This window comes from Chiloscyllium punctatum, chromosome 36 (genome assembly GCF_047496795.1).
Source record: "Chiloscyllium punctatum isolate Juve2018m chromosome 36, sChiPun1.3, whole genome shotgun sequence".
Classification (NCBI taxonomy): domain Eukaryota; kingdom Metazoa; phylum Chordata; class Chondrichthyes; order Orectolobiformes; family Hemiscylliidae; genus Chiloscyllium; species Chiloscyllium punctatum.
Genome location: NC_092774.1, coordinates 14,036,848 through 14,054,628, shown reverse-complemented (window position 1 = coordinate 14,054,628; position 17,781 = coordinate 14,036,848). Strand labels below are relative to the sequence as shown.

Genomic DNA, 17,781 nt, shown 5'->3' with positions numbered 1-17,781 from the left:
ATGGGTCACGAGATTAATTTAGGATATCTGGTCGGCATAGACCCAAGGGTATGTTTCTGTGCTCTGTGATGCTATTTCTAGATAGTTGGAACCAACTTCACAAGACTAGGACTAGGCCATTCACCCCTTACATTCAAGATCAGAGTGGTGTTGGAAATCACAGCAGGTCAGGCAGCATCCAAGGAGCAGGAACATTGACGTTTCCGACAAAAGTCTCGAGTGCTGCCTGACCGGCTGTGCTTTTCCAGCACCACTCTAATCTTGACTCTAATCTCCTGCATCTGCAGTGCTCACTTTCGCCCATTCACCCCTTCCAGCCTGTCCTGAGCGGTGGCCTGACTGCGTTTATTTCAGTGAAAGAATCAGATAGATTTCAGCAGCTCTTTTAAAAAAAACTTGAAAGCGCTTTCTGGCTTTAATGATGTTTCTGAAGATATTATTTTAGGTATTCTCAATTTTGAAGATCAGCCATTTCTCACCCCTCCCGACTCCCAGGTAGAGTCATCACCATCCATTATCTCTCTCTCTCTCTCTCTCTCTGTCCTTTGAAGGGTTTGATGCAGAGGTCAAAGATGGTTCGAGGCTCGAGAAAGGACGGGTGTGGTGGGGGCTGGGGAGAAAAGAGACAGAATGGATGGGGGACAGAGAGAGAGAAAATGGACGGGGGGGCAGAGTGTGGGGGTAGAGAGAGACTAGGGGGTACAGAGAGAGAGAGAATGAGTGGGGTTGATAGAGAAATTGGGCGGGGGAGAGAGAGTGGGCGTGGTGGAGAAGTGGGAGATGGCACAGGGCAGGGTGATACTAGGCACACAGACACACAAGATGGTCACTGAGCCATCAGTTGGCCAACTTGACACACAAGATGGCCACTGGATCACAATATGGAGAGAAACAGCAGAGCAGATACAGACACTGCCTGGGGCCACCAGAATGTTAGCACAATGGACTCACAACCCAGGTGATTCGTTTAAGGCGGGTGGGGGAGAGAATATTCATGAGTAATGAACACTGCCCGCCGAAGTGTCTGGGTCCAGCCAACACCTCTTATAGAAGTGCCAACAGCATGATACAGACTAAATACCAAATGCTAATAGCCAGGGCTGCAGGAATCCTCCTTCTCAGGGAGAGCAATTAGCGCCCATTACAACAACAATGGATTTCCATGCAGACATTGAAATGGACAATGTCTGCACTGAAACTGACAACGACTGTGTGGAAATTAACAAAGGTTGTGTTGGAACTGACAATGATTGTATCAACTATCAACGATTCTACAAGGATTACCATAAACAAATCATGTTACAAAGACAATAATCTCATCCCTGACCGATTGTATCACAAAATGTATAAAAGTCTCTTGACGTGTGCTCCGGGTCGAGAGAAGTCTCGCAGCTGACACTGTGCTGTTGGTGTCTTTCTCTCCCTGGAGCCCCGGTATTTCCTTGTGCAATAAACTCTGTCATTGAAACCCAATTCTGACTCCGAGCCTGGTGTATTTCAGGGGAGAGAGAATGGGGCGGGTGGCGGGTGGGGGGAGGGGAGAGAGAGAAAATGGATGGTGGGGGCTGGAAGAATGGACGTGTGACAGAGGGTGGGGTGAGAGAGAATAGATGGGTGTAGAAGGTGGGGAGACGGACTGGACAGGGCCTGAGGAATGAAACGACAGGGGTACAGAGGGTGGTGTGAGAGAGAATGGACAGGGTGTTTGGAGTATAGAGGGAGAACGGGCAAGAACCTGGGGATGGAGAGAGAATGGACAAGGGGCGCTGTGGTTGGCGGTGGAATGGACAGTGGGAGCTGTGGGTGGTGGGAGGAAAGAACGGGGGTGCTGTGAGTGGTGAGGGAGAATGGATAGGGGGCGCTGGAGTGCCGGGGTAGAAATGGACAGGGAGCGCTGGAGTGGCGGGGGCTAATGGACAGGGGGCGCTGTGTGTGGCCAAGATCAAAAAGGTTGATGACAGTCAACACTTATCAGATGGTTTCCCGAACAGAAAACCTTGCACTGGAGACTCCCAGAAGAGGGGTGTTTCATCTGTATTCCTTCAATTAGTTTTGAAATATTGTTGTGTATCTGAATTGTTCAGGGATACCTGGGACAGAGAGAGATGGCTTTGGTTGTTGGAGGTCAGTCATCTCAGTTCCAGGACGTCTCTGCAGGAATTCATAGGGTCGTGTCTTCTTAGGCTCAACCATCTTCATCAGTGACCTTCCTCCATCATAAGGTCAGAGGTGGAGATATTCACCAATAATTGTACAATGTTCGGCACGATTCACAACTCCTCACAAACTGAAGCAGTTCAGTTTGAAATGCAACAAGATCTTAACAATATCCAATGGGCTCAGGAGTGGCAAGTAACATGTATGCCATGCCAATGACTCATCCCCAAAAGAGATAATCTGACCACTGCCCCGTGATATTCAACAGTGTTACTGTCACTAAACACCCCACTATCAACATCCTTGGGGTTTACCATTGACCAGAAACTCAGCTAGACTAATCACAGACACAATGGCAATAAGAGCAGGCAACAGGTCAGGAATACTATTGCGAGTAACTCGCCTCCTGACTCCCCAAACTCTGTCCATCTTCGACAAGGCACAAGTCAGCAGTGTAATGGAATACTCTCGCACCAGCTTGGATGGGTGCAGCTTCAACACCATCCAAAAAGCTTGATACCATCCAGGACAAAGTCGCCTGCTTGATTGGGACCATCTCCACATACATCCATTCCCTCTGTCCCACTGTTCAGAAGCAGGAATGTGTATGGTGTACAAGATGCAACAGAGAAATTCACCAAAGCTACTTAGAAAATACCTTCCAAACCAACAACCACTTCCACCTACAAGGACCAAGGCAACAGATGCTTGGGAACACAACCTGTTGACTTGGAAACACATTGCTGTTCCTTCAGTGTTGCTGGGTCTAAATCCTGGAATTCTCTCCCTCAGGACATTGTGGGTCACCGTACAGCGTGTGGACCACAGAAGGTCACCACCACCTTCTCAAGGGGAACTAAATGCTGGCTAGCCAGCGATGCACATGTACCACGAGTAACTTTTAATAAATGATTGAAACGGAGGGCTGGAACCTGCAAACTAAAAAAAAAATCGGCGTTCAGGTGGAACAGACGTCGGGCTTTGATTCGGTCCTTATTTGAGGACAGATAAAGAGCGATATACTGACACTGAACTGGAAATAGAGAATTAAACCCCTGTAGTGATTCTCTCAGTCTATCAATTGAAAATCGATTAAAGATTAGCTCTTGACGTGTTCGTCATTAACACGTAAAAAAGGACGGTTAAGAAGGCATATGGGACACCGGCTTTCCTCTCTTTAATGGCTGATGTAATACCCACAATCCCATGCGGTCCAGACACCGCTGTATTGGCCGTGAGCAGTGTTCATGGTGCGCATGTGTGAGATCGACATAGGGCCCCTCCCCTCGTCGTTCTGATGGACGGGGAGACCAATCTTTGGGAAACCCTCTCGGACCGGAAGGGGCCTGGGTCCTCCTGCCAATCAGAACCTCCGCCACTGTCTGAATGCGGAAGGTCGATCATGAGCTTCTGAAGTTGCTGTTGCTCCTCTCTCTCTGAATGAAGATTGAGCTTCAGTCCAGACTGTAACTTCCTTCCTCTGTTTAACATCTGGGAGGACCGCACTCTCTTTTCTCACCCTCTTTCCCATTTCTTTTCTCATCCTTGGGTTCAGCTGTTGGTTTGTAGGAGCTGAGGGGAAAAAGAAAGTCAATCGAGGTGAAGGGACAGACTCTGGAAAAGGTTGGTCTAGATCTGTGCCTGTTAATGTTTGACAGGCTTTGTTTCCTGAGCTTGATACATTTACTTGTCTGGCCAAAAAAGGATGGTGTCTTGATCCATGTTGGGGATGGAAGTGGATTATGCTGTGGGTGACTTGCTCGTAGTAGTCCAATAAGTATTAGATAAGTAATCATGACACACAAACCTTGGGTTATTGACTGTTTATTCGGAGCTCACGGGGAGAGCCAAGTCGACCTCATGGTCACAAGTCACTCTGACGAGAAACAGAGAGTTGTATGATTATATAGGTTACAATCATTTAACAATTAGCAAACTGTTAATTGCAGGATATTGAGCAAACTGAGGCACTTTGCCCAGTCACGTAGTGCCTGGACAGTTTTGGTTAGAATCTGATCAGTATACAATAGGTCCTTGCAAAGAGAAGGATATTCCCACGCAAGGAAAGAATTTGTTTATCAGGTAGCAGTACAGCTGCAAGGCCGAGTGTCTCTATTGAGCCTGGGAAACACAATCTTAGCCTGGGAAACATAAGGTTTGGCAAGCAGGCACTAAGCTGAGATTGAAAGTGGTTTCCAGGTTTTTAATATGCGACTAAATGGCTGACCAGAATATAATAATTCTCCCACAATTCCTTCCTTCTTTCCTTTCACCAAATCAGGAGGTCAGTTCAGAGGAACCGGCAAAAGGAGGGATGTAGCGGACCCAGTGGGGCTTGTTGGCGATGGGGGTTTAGAGTCGCCAAGGTAACCGTCATAGTCCAGGTCACCAGGATCAGGAGAGAGAGTGTCAGTGACACCATCCATTGGTGCGGAAATGTCAGAAATGAGAAGCGGCACAAGTTGGGAAGATGCTGGGATATTCGGCATCAGAAGGCAGCTGAAATGGGCACAGCACTGTTTCTGGAAAATAATGCTAAGTGCTCGCAGAACGAAACCAGCAATGAGAAGCACAAGGCCCTGGAAGAGAGCGGGAGCCCAAAAGCCAAGCCAGCCACCCATCCATGACCTAAGGTCCCAACGGGGAGTAGTGTCATGGAGGGAGGAGGCCGCCTCGCCAATGTGGGCGGCAATGTTAGTAATGTTGTCACTGGAGTCGGGGATGTAGATACAGCAGTCAGAGCCGATAAGGGCACAAGTGCCTCCTTTCTCAGCTAACAGGGCGTCGAGGGCCATGTGACTTTGGAGAGCAATGGTGCAGACAGTGACCATCCCTGCACTGAGCAGGTCAAAGGCTGAAGGTGTGGCATTGGCAATCTCTTCCAGAGTGGTAGCAATTCGCTAACCTTCACCCTCAAGGTGGAGGGCAGCATAGGGAGGGGAGAAGGTAGAGAAAAGGTGCTGTAAAGTTGTCAGCGCTCTCTTGATTTGCGGTTTGGAAGTCTCAAAAGGCAAAGTGTGGGAGTGGTAAAGGAAAGGTACAACACAACCTAAATACCAGCTGCCAGTCCAGGAGGTAGGCAGCCAGGGGTAAGCCGTATGGCCACAAATGAAATCAGTGCCGTTGGAGGGCAACAAATGATTGCATTGGGTTCCAATCCAAAAGGTGGGAAGTGAGGAATTGATGGCGGTCTTGTTGGGACCCCTGAGGTTAAGTATGCTCCTGTCTGCAGTGGGCTGGTAAGCAGTTGAAGTAAGGAGTAGGGAGTGCAGACACTTACTGAAACCAGCCTGTCATCCTGAGGGATGCTTGCTCTTGATGCAAGTACTTCCTAGATGTGGAGTCATGGCAGTGAGATTGGTGAGGAACAGGGAGGGGGGTGTTCGGGCAGGGTTGTATTTTTTTTCTCTTCTCTACCCCCACACTACCACCTTGCTGCAGGAGTGCTTATATTTCCCCCCGCACCCATGAGGCGTGTGTAGGTGTGAGACACAGTGAAAGACAATAAGTGCACAAATCTTTATTCCACTTTCACCACCAGGAAGAAAGGAAACACCTGAGTGGCCAGTGACGAGCAGTGCCCTTCTCAGAGGGCAATGCTGCGTGATCAAACAGTGAGGGGGAGGGCAGGGATCAAATCAAAATAGAGTTGGAGGGGGAAATAATACACTCCATTCCCTGCGGTGCCCACCTCTCTCTGAACAGCCCAAAGGTGTTGGTGGGCACCGCGTGCTCCTTCTCCAGAGACACCCCGGCTCTGACATACCCACAGAGGAGGGGCAGGCAGTCGCCCTAACGACCCCCTCCATGGCCTGCTGCCTGGACCTGTCTATGGCCAGTTTGGCCAGGCCTAGGAGCAGAGGAGGTCCTGTGACCTGTCCTCCCCACATCGCATTGGGTGCCCAAACATGACAGGAGTGATAGTATTGAGGCTGGAACCAACCCTTGAATGTATCCATTGTATATCCCACTGATTGCCAGCGGAGGTGGGTATTATCCCCGTCAGAGTTTGGGGTGTTCACCCACTTAGGAAACCAGGGGGATGTGAAAAGTTGTGACAGCAGCAGAGCGAGCCTGATGGCAGCCCCCCATTCAGCAGGGTCAGATTCATTAAAAGGTATAGATCTCAGGGGGAATCCCTCCCTTGGAGTGGATGGGAACATGGGCACAAACCCAGCAGCTCGAGCGGCTGTCCTTTTCTGCATAAAGGTATGTCCTGTAAAGAAAAGTATGACACTGTAATTCCCATTTACTACAGATCACCAGGTTATCCATTGTGGCCCAATCAAACATAGTCAGTGAAAGAAAGATAAGGAAGAGTGCAGTGAAAGGCAGAATGATCAGGCTGAACCATTCACGATGAAGACTGAAGATGTGTCTCTGACGGGGGTCTTCTGGTGTTCCTCCAGGAGGTGGCGCTCGTTTTCATTGTGTTGTGTGTGTCCATGCGGCCTCCCCATGACCTTGACTGTTGACCGGGGAACCCCAGCAGGGACTAGGAACGGGCCTTTCCATCTCAGCCCCAATATGCCCCGGTCCTACAGGCAGGGAGGATTGGAAATGAGGGATCGGGGCTGGGGAGGGAGTTGGGGATGGGAAGTGAGGGTTATTTGAAATTGGAGAACCCAATCCTGAGTCCTCCGAGCTGTAGGCTGCACAGGCAGGAGATGAGGTGTTGTTCCTCCAGGTTGTGGTTTGGTGTGGTGTGGTAACGGAGGAGGCCAAAGGTGGTCATGCCAGGAATGGAGTGGGGGAGGGGGATTAAAATGGGTGGTGACTGGGAGGTCCGGTCGGCCTCTGTGGACCCGGCTGCGATGCTCGGCGAACCGTTCCCCAAGTTTATGCTCGGTCTCCCTGATGTAGAGAAGACCACCATTGGCAAACACATGGCAAATGGAGTGCCACAATGTGAAGTGAGAGCCTTTCTGTAGAAATTAAAAGCAGAAAGGAGGTGTATTGTTTAAATGGTGATGGATTGGGATGTGGAGAAAGTGAGAACTGCAGATGGTGGAGATCAGAGTCAAAGTGTGGTACTGGAAAAGCACACTAGGTCAGGTAGCATCCAAGGAGTGGCAGAGTCGACATTTTGGGCACGGGCCCTTTATTAGGAATGATGTGTGGACATACCAAGGGGCCTCAGCATCCTCCTACACCAGTCACTGCCAGTTGTCAGACAGGTACAGCAAGCAGTCAGCAAGGCAAGTGTTATATTAGCAAGAGGAATTGAGCTCAGAAGTGAGAATGTCTCTCTGCAGTTAGGGGATCATTGAATATATTCGAGGCTGAGCTCATCTGATTTTAGAACAACCATGAAGTGGATGTTTATGGGGGAAGGCAAGAAAATGATTTTAAGACCAGTACAGAACAGTTACTGGGTCATACAGCACAGAAACAGACCCTTCAGCCCAACTAGTCCATGCTGACTATATTCACAAACTAAACAAGTCCCATCTAGATTGGCCCAATTCCCTCTGAACCTTTCCTATTCATGTACTTATCCAAATGTCTTTTAAATATTGTTACTGTACCTGCATCCACCACTTCCTTTGGACATTTATTCCACACACAAACCACTCTCTGTGTTGAAAAAAAGGTGCCCCTCCTGCCTTTTTGAAATCTTTCTCCTCTCACCTTCAAATTTGCTGCCTAATCTTGAACCACCCACCCTAGGGAAACAATACCTGGCAGTCACCTCATCGGGGTCGGTTCCTGAGGATTGGAGGGTGGCTAATTTTATACCACTTTTTAAGAAAGGTGGGAGAGAGAAAGCAGGAAATTATAGACCAGTTAGTCTGACCTCAGTGGTGGGAACGATGCTGGAGTCTATTATAAAGGATGAAATTACAACACATCTGGATAGCAGTAACAGGATAGGACAGAGTCAGCATGGATTTATTGAGGGGAAATCATGCTTGACTAATCTTTTTGAATTTTTTGAGGATGTAACTCTGAAGATGGACGAGGGAGATCCAGTAGATGTAGTGTACCTGGACTTTCAGAAAGCTTTTGATAAAGTCCCACACAGGAGATTAGTGAGTAAAATTAGGGCGCATGGTATTGGGGCAAAGTCCTAGATTGGATTGAAAATTGGTTGGCTGATAGGAAACAAAGGGTAGTGATAAACGGCTCCATTTCGGAATGGCAGGCAGTGACCAGTGGGGTACCGCAGGGATCCGTGCTGGGACCGCAGCTTTTTACAATATATGTTAATGATATAGAAGATGGTATCAGCAATAACATTAGCAAATTTGCTGATGATACAAAGCTAGGTGGCAGGGTGAAATGTGATGAGGATGTTAGGAGATTACAGGGTGACCTGGACAAGTTAGGTGAGTGGGCAGATGCATGGCAGATGCAGTTTAATGTGGATAAATGTATGGTTATTCACTTTAGTGGCAAGAACAGGAAGGCAGATTACTACCTCAATGGAATCAATTTAGGTAAAGGGGCAGTACAGAGAGATCTGGGTGTTCTTGTACACCAGCCAATGAAGGCAAGCATGCAGGTACAGCAGGTAGTGAAGAAGGCTAATAGCATGCTGGCCTTCATAACAAGAGGAATTGAGTATAGAAGCAAAGAGCTGCTTTTGCAGCTGTACAGGGCCCTGGTGAGACCACACCTGGAGTACTGTGTGCAGTTCTGGTCTCCAAATTTGAGGAAAGACATTGTGGCTATTGAGGGAGTGCAGCGTAGGTTCACGAGGTCAATTCCTGGAATGGCGGGACTACCTTACACTGAAAGACTGAAGCGACTGGGCTTTTATACCCTTGAGTTTAGAAGACTGAGAGGGGATCTGATTGAGACAGATAAGATTATGAAAGGATTGGACACTCTGGCAGCCGGAAAATGTTTCTGCTGATGGGTGAGTGCCGAACCAGAGGACACAGCTTAAAAATACGGAGTAGACCATTTAGGACAGAGATGAGGAGGAACTTCTTCACCCAGAGAGTGGTGGCTGTGTGGAATGCTCTGCCCCAGAGGGCAGTGGAGGCCCAGTCTCTGGATTCATTTAAGAAAGAGTTGGATAGAGCTCTCAAAGATAGTGGAATCAAGGGTTATGGAGATAAGGCAGGAAGAGGATACTGATTAGGAATGATCAGCCATGATTGGCAGTGCAGGTTCGAAGGGCTGAATTGCCTACTCCTGCACCTATTGTCTATTGTCTATTGTGTTATTCCCCTCATGATTTTATAAACCTCTGTACGGTCACCTCTCAACCTCCTGTGGTCCATTGAACAAGTCCCAACCTATTCATCTCGATGTCGGCAGAATCACAACTAATCCGTTGAATGTAGGTCCAGGTTTGTAAGCCCAGATGGCCTTCTCCTGCTTCCAATTCTCTCACTATCCAGGACAGCAAGAGAACATAAGACATGGGAGCAGAAATTTAGGCCATTCAGCCCATCAGGTCTGTTCCATCATTCAATCATGACTGATAAGTTTCTCAATCACATTCTCCCACTTTGTCTCCATAACCCTCCATCGCCTTGATACTCAAGAACGTCTCTATCTCAGTCTTAAATATCCTCGGTGACCTGGCCTCTACAGCCTACTGTGGTAGTGAATTCCATAGATTCACCACTCTCTGGCTGAAGAAGTTTCTCCTTACCTCCATTCTGAAAGGTCTTCCCTTTACTCTAAGGCTGTGCCCACTGGTTCCAGTCCCTCCAGCAATGGAAACATCTTCCTAACTTCCACTCTGTCCAGGCTGTTCAAGATTCTGTATGTTTCAATTAGACCTTCCCCCACCTCCCGAGTGTAGGCCTGTTAATCAGCATGAACCAGACCCTTCAGGATGAGGTACAGCAGGGATTAGGGTCAGCAAAGTGAGAATGGACGGAGTGTGTGTGGGATGGAGATTTTCAGCATCTAGGGAATAAGAGAGGAAAGAGAGTTCACTATAAATTAGAATTGTCCGGATGGGCTGATGGGCCAAGGAGGAACAGATGGAGTTGAATTTGGAGAAATGTCAGGTTTGCATTTTGGTCAAGTAATCCAGGCAGGACTGACATAGTTAAGGGAAGTGTTGCAGAACAAAGAGACCTTGGAGTGCAGGTTCATAGTTCCTTGAGAGTGGAGTCACGTGTAGACAGGATAATGAAGAAGGCATTTGGGATGCTTTCTTTTATTGGTCAAAGCATTGAGTAGATGGGTTGGGAGGTCATGTTGCGGCTGTACAGGACATTGTTTGGACCATCTTTGGAATACTGCATTCAGTTCTGGTCTCCCTGCTACAGGAAATGTGTTGTGAAACTTTGAAAGGGATTGATAAAGATTTGCGAAGCTGTTGCCAGAGTAGGAGGGTTTGAGCTATAGGGAGAGTCTGAATGGACCAGGATATATTCTTGGTGCATTGGAGGCTGAGTGGTGACCTAACATGTTTATAAGGGGCATGCATAGGGTGAATACCCAAGGTCTTTTCCCCAGGGTATGGGAGTCCAGAACTAAGAGGGGCATAGGTTTAAGGTGAATGGGGAAAGGGAAGTGAGGGGCAACTTCTTCACACACAGGGTGGTGAATGTATGGAACATGCTGCCAGAGGAAGTGGTGGAGGCTGGGGCAATGACAACATTTAAAAGGCATCTGGCTGGCTCCATGAATAGGAAGGATTTGGAGGGAGATGGCCCAAATGCTGGCAAATGGGACGCGATTAATTTAGGAATTCTGGTCAGCATAGACGAATTGGGATGACTGGTCTGTTTCTGTGCTGTATGACTCTAATCGTCTTCGGTGAAAGCAGAAATGTGGTTGTGAAGACTGGATTTGCAGAGCAGCTTTCAAGGATATTTTGCCCTTAATGGGATCAGAAGAAGTTAAAATGAAATCTTTCATTTGTGAGCCAGCAACTGAGTGAGTGAGGACATCTGGGATTTTGTTGGAAAGTGGGAATTGATTGCACTGTGGGGATGAAGCCCTACCCTATCCAGTCATTTCTGCTGGTGGGTGAGTCTAGGCCTCAAGGTTAGGGGGAGTGGATTTCGGACAGAGATGAGGACAAATTGCTTATCCCAGACAGTAGTGAATCTATGGAATTCTCTGTTCAAGGAAGCAGTAGATGCAGCTTCATTAAATATATTCAAGACACAGTTGGATGGGTTTTTGCACGGTACGGGAATTAAGGGTCGTTGGGATAATACAGGGAGGATGAGTTAAGACGATGGATAGATCGACCATGATCTTAATGAATGGTGGAGCAAGCTGGATGGGCCAAATGGCCTACTCCTGCTTCTATTACTCCAAAACTATAACCCTGCATTTCCCATGGCTAACCCACCTAACCTGCACATCCCTGGATGCTCTGGTCAATTTAGCATGGCCTATCGAAATCAGGCCTGGTGAGCAGTGAGGTGATGTGGAAAATGAACATCAGAGAATGATAGAAAGGGATAAGGAGAGTAAATGTACCAGCAATCGAAACTGGACTTTAAAGATCACAAAAATTGAAACTAAAAATGGTGTCTCAATGTTTGCTGCATTGTAACAAAAGTGAATGAATTAACTGCACACACTGAAGTGAATAATTATGATCTGAGACTCCTTACAGAGACATGGCTTCAGGATGATAAGGATTGGATCCTCAATAGCGAGGGAGTAATCAAATGGGAAGCTAGGTAAAGGTAGAGGGTTGGCACTGCTAATCCAAACACTGATCACAGGGTAGTCTGGTGTCAGCTCAGGTTTCAGGTCCTGATTTCTTTGTCCTCTGATCTCCCTGTTCCCCCAGAGTATGATGTCGGTCTGTTCTCAGCTCTGCTGAATCTCTGCTGAAGTTTTAACCCCCCTTTTACACCTTCCGGAAGAGTAAAACATTGAGACCCAACCCACAATCTCCCAGCCAATCTCTGTGTCAACCATCCAGACACAGAGTGTCGTCATAGCAAGGAATCAAACAAGAAAAATGAAACCAAATTCAAAATAAATATGTGCTCGTGTTTAATGTTTGTTCATGAGGAAGTAAACCAGAAATAGGACTCTCCCAGTATTCTTATGGTGCCCTACTTGAGGAATTCTCTGTCCCTTCCATCTAACTATTAGTACCCAGCTAAGATGTACAACAATATTTACATCAACAAAAATAAACTATCTGTTACAAAATATTCATAGAAATATACAGCATGGAAATAGATTTTTTCTCTCATGCACACACGAGTCCATAGGGATGAATTTGTATTTGCAGAATTATATTTACAAATACATTGTATTGTGCATTTTTTTTTGGAGCAAAATCTGCAGGCAGTCAATCCATGTCATATTTTGTAAATTCCACTTTGGAAATAGAACCAGTCTGACTCAAGATTGGGATACAGACAGATCCTCACCTCACACCTTTAATGCATTGTCTGAGCGGAGATGTCACCTTTTATAAAACTTTTAAGTTCTCTCGAGAAGGTGCCTTACAGGACGTTCTGGGATTTACATATTAATGACACCTGCAACCCATTCTGAAAAATGGAAGCCTTAACAATCCAGGTTAGTTCAATATATCATTTCAGTGGCAGGACATTGTCATGTTTTTCCATAAATTCTGTGCGTTCTGATCTTATACTCCACAACCACCTGATGATGGAGCAGTGCTCCGAAAGCTAGTACTTCCAGATAAACCTGTTGAGCTATAACCTGGTGTTATGTGATGTTTAACTTTGTCCAGGTTAGGGTGGATTGGCCATGCTAAATTACCCATAGTGCCCAGCGATGTGCCAAGGAAGCTGGATTAGCCATGCCAAATTACCCATAGGGCCCATGGATGGGTGGATTGATTGTGCTAAATTACCCATAGTACCCAGGGATGTGCAGGTTAGGGTGGATTGGCCGTGCTAAATTACCCATAGTGCCTAGGGATGTGCAGGTTAGGGTGGATTGGCCATGCTAAATTACCCATAGTGCCCCAGGGATGTGCAAGTAAGGTTAAATGTAGAGCAATAGGGGTAGGGGAATGGGTGTGGGTGGGTTACCCTTCGGAGGGTCGGTGTGGACTCGTTGGGCCGAGTGGCCTGCTTCCACACTTTGGGGATTCTCTAAAGAGAAGGGCTTTGTCCTAACTGTACAGTGCAGCGCAGGCACAGCGTTGGGCGGGCCGGACAGTGGCCGGAGCAGGCGCAGTGTGGTGTGACCTGCTGTCGACTTCGCTCCGCCCCCTCTCACGCCCCCTTGGCTCGCCCCGCCCCCTTGGCTCGCTCCGCCCCCTCGCACGCCCCCTTGACTCGCACCGCCCCCTCGGCTCGCCCCGCCCCCTCGCTCCTTTCACGTCATGACGGGGAAGTGTCCCTGTCAGGTTTGAGTGGAACTTTTTCCCTCTGGGCACCTCTTCACCCTGGGAGGGGGGGGAGGGGGAGGGGAGGGGGGGAGAAGGGGAAGGGGGAGGGGAATCTGGTCACTTGTAGCAACTGGAGTGAATCCAGGGAGGGAGGAGACTCTGCAAACTCAGGTTTGTGTCTTAGTTACCCGGGTGAGGGGTGAGGTGAGGAGGGACTGAAGGATAGAGATTGGGAAGGGGGAGGGCTGGGTATCTTTTCTTCCCTGGACTGACAGTGGTGACCTTTAAAATCTCTTTTTACAGAGTATTTGAAGATCTGAAGTTGGAAGTTTCAAAATCAACACATGAAGGGCTTATGCCCGAAACATTGACTCTCCTGCTCCTCAGATGCTGCCTGACCTGCTGTGTTTTTCCAGCGCCACACTTTCTGACTCTGACTCTCCAGTGTCTGCAGTCCTCACTTTGACGTCAATGTCTCACAGTCTCTCAATCCATCGGGACCGCAACGGGTTTCAACTCTGATTCTGTGAGAAGGAGCAAAGCTTTTTGGTTCCTGTTTGAGCACGTTTTCAGCATCAGTGGGACTGGATGAGAGACCCTCCTGTCACAGCGCACTGAGTGTGGAGCCTGAAACCGTTATACGGCCTGGGAAGGGGACTTCACGGTGGGGAGGGGCTCCACATGTGTTTGTGTGTGGCTGAAGCTTAGACCATGAAAGTGGGGGGACTGCGGGAAAGGCTTCTGTTTCCCATCTGCCCTGGAGACTCAGAGGCGCAGTCACACCGGGGAGAGGCTGTTCCCCTGCCCTGAGTGCGGGAAGGGCTTCATCAATTCCTCCCACCTGCTGACACAGCAGCAGATTCACACTGGGGAGAGGCCATTCACCTACCCCGTATGTGGGAAACATTCAGTCAGGTGGGCAACTTGCACAAACACCAGCGGGTCCACACCAGAGAGAAGCCCTTCAGCTGCCCCAAGTGAGGGAAGAGCTTCACCTGCTCCTCCCACCTGCAGAGGCACCAGCGAATTCACGTGCCATCGCAGGGGGATTGAAGGAGCAACGGTTCAGTGCCATTATCGATTGGACTATCAACCCGGTTCCAGGGACTCCTGGGTTTGAATCCCACTGTGGCAGATGGTGGAATTGGAATTCGGTCAGAAATCTGGAGTTCAGAATCTAACGGTGAAACCACTTTCAGGGGGTGGGGGTGGAGAAACCCCCATCTGATTCACTCACGTCCTTTTTTTTGGGAAGGAAACTGTCGTTGTGGGAAATAATTCACTCAGTCGTTCCAGCTGCATCCTTTATCCGGTCTGGCCTACACCTGACTCCAGACCCACAGCAGTCTGGTTGATTCTACAATGCCCCTTCCTGGCGAATGAGCGGGGAGAAAATTACTTGGAAACAGGGTCTGGGTTGAAATTGCTGAGTGAGGCAACACTTCCCACAGGTTAAGGCTGTACCAAGGATCCAATTACAAAGGGACAACTTGGTGGTGACCAATATTAAAGGAGTTGGGGGGAGTGTGTGCACTTTGAGCTTGAGCTGTTTAAAAAATATAACCGACTTTTTCTACACCTTTTTGCTGGGGGGATCTGAAGCTGTAACTTACCGCCGGGCTCAGATTCTTATTGAAAGCTTTGAGCTCCAAGAGGTTTTTGTTTTAAAGCTGCTCATTTCTTACAGCCTCCTGCACTAAGTTTCCAGTGCAGTGTATCAGATGGAGCAGTGAATGAGAAGCTAGTATTGTTAGAAATGGTAAATTGTTTTGTGAGTGCAGGTACTGCATCATTTCGTTAGCATTGTAAAGTTTACTGGCAGCACCAGGAGCTGTGGGCTGTGTTCACTAGAAACGATGTGGAAGTGCCGGTATTGGACTGGGGTGGATAAAGTTTAAAAATCTCTCAACACCAGGTTATAGTCCAACAGGTTTGTTTGGAAGCACGAGCTTTCAAGTGCTGCTCCTTCATTCGGTGGTTGTGGAGAATAAGTTCATGATCATAGAATTTATAGTCAAAGCAGTCGAGTGTCATGGAGATGTGATTCATTAAACAATTTTAGATTTAAATACTTCATGGTTTAGAATTGGCTTCTGTTCTTTGGTATGTTAATCCCAGAATGTAGTTTAACTGCAGAGCTTTTCTAACAAGCATGTCAGTCTGACTCGACATTGGGACCCAGACAGAATTCACACCTACTGTCAGAAAACCTCTGCATTTAAATGACGTTCTGAAATGGCTGATCTTAAACATTGAGAATAGCTACAATGATATATTCAGAAACATCATTGAAGTCTGAAAGCATGTTCAATTTTTTTTTACAGGAGCTGCTGAAATCTTTCTGAAACTTGCACTAAATAAGTGTGCAGTGAGGCCACAGCTCGGGACAGGCTGGAAGGGGTGTATGGCTTATTCCTTGTTTTGTGAAATTGGTTCCAACTATGTAGAAATAGTCACAGAGCGGGAAACAAACCCTTCAGTCTATGCCAACCAGATATCCTAAATTAATGTAGTGACGCATTTGTCCCATACCCTATAAATTCTTCCTTTTCATATACCCATCCCGATGCCTTTTAAATGTTGTAATTGTACCAGCCATCACCACTTCCTTTGGCAGCTCATTCCATACACACACCACACTCTGTGTTAAAGGGTTGCCCCTTAGGTCCCTCAAATCTTTCTCGTCTCACCCTAAATCTATGCCCTCTAGTTCTGAACTCTCCCTACCCTGGGGAAAAGACATACAAAAGTTGAGTAGCCATTAAAATGCAAAAAGAATACAATATTGAGCCACAGAGGGAATAAAAAATTGTGACTTTTGAACTCCTATTGGCATTTGGACACTTAAAATCTGTCAGTAACACGAGCATCTCCACAGGGAATACTGCGCATGATCCTCGGTGTCAGCAAGCACTGCACATGCTTCTCGCTGACCACAGAAAGCGCGCGTGACCTTCTTTTGACGAACCAATAGGACGCCCTGGAGGACCAGAAGGGGACGGGTCCTCCTGCCAATCAGAGCCGCCGTATTGTCTGAATACGGAAGTTGGACCTTGAGCTTCTGCTGTTGCTCGTCTCTCTCTCTCTCTGAATGAAGATTGAACTTTACTCCCAGACTGCAACCTTTTTCCTCCATACAATATCTGAGAGTATGGCCCTCTTTTCTCGCCCAATGTTTCCATTCTGGGGTTCAATTGTTGACCTGCAGCAACTGAAAGGAAAGAGTGAATTCAGGGAGGGGACACTTGGGCAATGTTGGTCCAGGTCTGTGTCTCAATTGGCAAACATATGGCAACTGCAGTACCACCGTGTGAAGTTATAGACTTTGTTGTGATTTTTAAAAAATGCACAAAGGAGGTGCATTATTTAAATGGTGATACATTGGGATGTGGAGAAAGTGAGGACCGCAGATCAGTCGAAAAGTGTGGTGCTGGAAAAGCACAGCAGGTCAGGCAGCATCCGAGGAGCAAGAGAGTTGATGTTTCAGGCAGGAGCCCTTCTTCAGGAATGATGTGTGGATGGACAAATGGGTCTCAGCGTCCTTCTACACCGGTCACTGCCAGTTGTCAGACAGGTGCAGCAAACAATCAGCAAGGCAAGTGGTATATTAGCAAAAGGAATTAAGTTCAGAAGTGGGGATGCCTTCCTGCAGTTAGATTAGATTACTTACAGTATGGAAACAGGCCCTTCAGCCCAATAAGTCCACTCTGACCCTTTGAAGCGCAACCCACCCAGACCCATTCTCCTATATTTACCCCTTCACCTAACACTACAGGCAGTTTATCATGGCCAATTCACCTAATCAGCACAGTTTTGGATTGTGGGAGGAAACCCATGCAGACACGGGGAGAACGTGCAAACTCCACACAGTCACCTGAGGTGGGAATTGAGCCTGGATCTCTGGCACTGTGAGACAGCAGTGCTAACCACTGTGCTGCCCACGTTAAGGGGTCATTGAATGTATTCAAGGCTGAGTTCATCTGATTTCTGAACAGCAATGAAGTGGATGGTAACGGGGGAAGGCAAGAAAATGATTTTAAGACAAGTACATAACTGTTCAAGTCAGACAGCACAGAAACACGATTAGAGTGGTGCTGGAAAAGCACAGCAGGTCAAGCAGCATCCGAGGAGCAGGAAAATTTACGCTTTGGGCAGGAGCCCCTCCTGCCCAAAATGTTGATTTTCCTGCCCCTCGGATGCTGCCTGACCTGCTGTGCTTTTCCAGCACCACACTAATCGTGGCTCTGATCTCCAGCATGTGCAGTTCTCACTTTCGCCGAGCACAGAAACAGACCCTTCAGCCCAACTAGTCCAAGCTGACTATATTCACAAACTAAACCAATCCCACCTGCCTGTCTTTGGCCCGTATC

General features: G+C 47.7%; 1 protein-coding gene across 1 annotated transcript in view; it reads left to right on the top strand.

The window, feature by feature from the left end:
* LOC140460009 (uncharacterized) overlaps nt 1-17,781 on the top strand; it is a 122,309-nt gene that overhangs the window by 96,442 nt on the left and 8,086 nt on the right. The window lies entirely within an intron of this gene.